Consider the following 2547-nt stretch of genomic DNA (forward strand, 5'->3'; position numbering starts at 1 on the left):
CCAACATAGAAACAATTTAGGAACTCACCGCAACTGATCTTGCAAATATAGGTCAGAACTGTTGAATAGTATTGGAGATATATTCTGTAATTCACCAGTATAGCAGGCCTCCTAAAAGGAGAACTATGGGGTAACCTTTTTAACCTATAGTTTTCAGGGTCATGGGAGGGCATCCTCCTGTGACCCAAAACTCAGTATATAGCTGATATTGCCCACTATATACTGAGACCGCTGCAGCCGGGACGGATCCCGACAATACTGTCAAGATCCACCCCGCTGGCTGATTAATAGCGGGCTCTGACTATCTGGAGGCAGAGTCAGCTGTGCCTGTCCCTGACAGACACCACTCTCTGCAGAGATGATCGGGAAGTGAGTGAGCGGCGTTATGTTTCCGCTCACTTCCCAAATCAATAGAATCAATAGAGTCGTTTCAATGTCACACGTCGGCTCTAACTATGGGGAGGAGTGTAATTTACTCACCCCATAGTTCTCCTTTAACATACTTATCCAAGGGGAAAAAGAGCACATGGCCAAGTGGATTTAGAAAATAAGTTTTACCCAGTGCAGAGAGTGATCAGGTGTTCATTCATGGAGCTCATCCCACTCCTTAGGTATTCAGTCTGCAAATCCAAAAGAGACACACTCTGATGCCATAACTTCAATAAAAATAATTTTGACTCCAACCAGACACCGCTCAGTCCCTCTCAAGGCCTGCTCTGTTCTAACATGTTTCACCCCAAACAGACAACCATAGAGGTGATCTAGGATTCAGCAGGATGTTGGTGAAACATGATAGAGCTGAGCAGATCTTGAGAGGGACTGAGCGGTATCTGGTTGGAATCAAGTTGTTTTTATTGGAGTTATGGAATCAGTGTGTGGCTCTTGGGATTTTAAAAATAATTGCTCCTTGTTCAGACTGATGCCTCCAGTGTGGCATCTTCCACCATTGTCACTAAGGAAACCCACCCTGTGAAATGACATGAAGCCACTGCTTGGATCGCATTCTTTTCATTTTTCATCAACATACGGCAATGAAAAGATATTTAGCATGTGATACTGGGCTACAACAAAGAGTACAGTCAAGTGTCAGAAAGTGCTTTTTAGTTAAGAAGTCCTCTAAGAAGTCATCTTTTCATGAATAAGTTCAACTCAAGTATGTACTTTTCTGTGTTTACAGAACTTTGCGCCAACTTGTTTCACAAGATCTGCATCGCTTGCAGAGACAGCTAAATATATCAGTAATCACGTTTAAATAAAGAGTATGACTGAGCTAGAGAAGTATTCTATGTCCGTTTTAACACCTCACCATGATCCTCACTTCTCTAAGCCAGTGTTTCTCAACCTTTTTTCAGTCATGGCACCCTAAAAAATCTGCAACCTTGAGGCACCCCAGTCTAAAACATAAAAAAAAAAAAAAATGTAAAAAAATAAGGTGTTGCCCCTTAAAAATCCATAGCAGGTCCTTATCCCAGATGAGGTCTGGTATGGATTTACAGTGAGAACCCACGGGGGGAAAAAAAACAAAACACAAAAATATGAGGTTCTCCCATTACATCAGAGTCCTCCCTTTAAATCAGGAGCCCCCACCTTTACATCAGAGCCTTCCTTTAATATTAGGAGTCTCAGCAAGGCAGAAGTTGAGAGGCAAAGCAGGACTGGATGGAGGATAACTTTTTTTAATGGATCCCACCCTTCCTGGATTAGCGTCATTTGTTTCCATGGTGCTCGCAAAAATTTAATGGCACCCCCGGGGAAGCCAGAAGGCACCCTGGTTGAGTACGGCTGCTCTAATCCTTGCAGTCAGCTATTTGTCAGTCATCCTTCAGAACTCACTTGCTTTCTAAAGATGGCCATACACCTTACAATTATCTGCAGATTTTTTGTGGTCAGATGGAAAAGGTGCAACAGATTCCTCCATCTACACTTAACTGTGTGGATGGAGTAAACTCCACCACCTGGGCCAATCTGTTGCATTTATTCCATCTGACCACAGAAAATCTGCAGATAATTGTAAGGTGTATGGGCACCTTCAGACATTGTTCATGAGGAAGTCTCAGGCTGGGCACACACCTTACAACCATCGCAAGACTTTTGTCTTTGGATGGTGTAAGGTACTTAAAAAAACGTACGATCTGCCTATCTTGCATAGGCAGATCATACTTGCGATGATCGCAAGCCACGCCCCATGATGGGCAGGCTTCCGATGACCACAATGCCGAATGGGCAGTGTGCGCTTGCGCACACCAGCCCGTCCGGCTTTTATATTATGAACATGCTACACACCCGCCGAACATCGTACGATGCTCGGCGGGTTTTCAAACATGTTCGTAAGTTTAAAGTCGTGCGACCTTACGGTAGTAGATGTCGCACCGCTTCCACACACCTTACGATAATCGTACGACCTTCAGAAACATCTGTGAGGTGGGTTAGTAGCAAATTTGAAAAAATAAAGAATAATAGGATTTATTATTATGCCTGAAAAGTATTATTGAGGAAAATAGGTAATCAACATGTGTGGAAACAAAACTACAGAGGAGACATGGGCAG

Source organism: Nanorana parkeri, unplaced genomic scaffold (genome assembly GCF_000935625.1).
Source record: "Nanorana parkeri isolate BGI_ZX_2015 unplaced genomic scaffold, ASM93562v1 scaffold3265, whole genome shotgun sequence".
NCBI lineage: Eukaryota > Metazoa > Chordata > Amphibia > Anura > Dicroglossidae > Nanorana > Nanorana parkeri.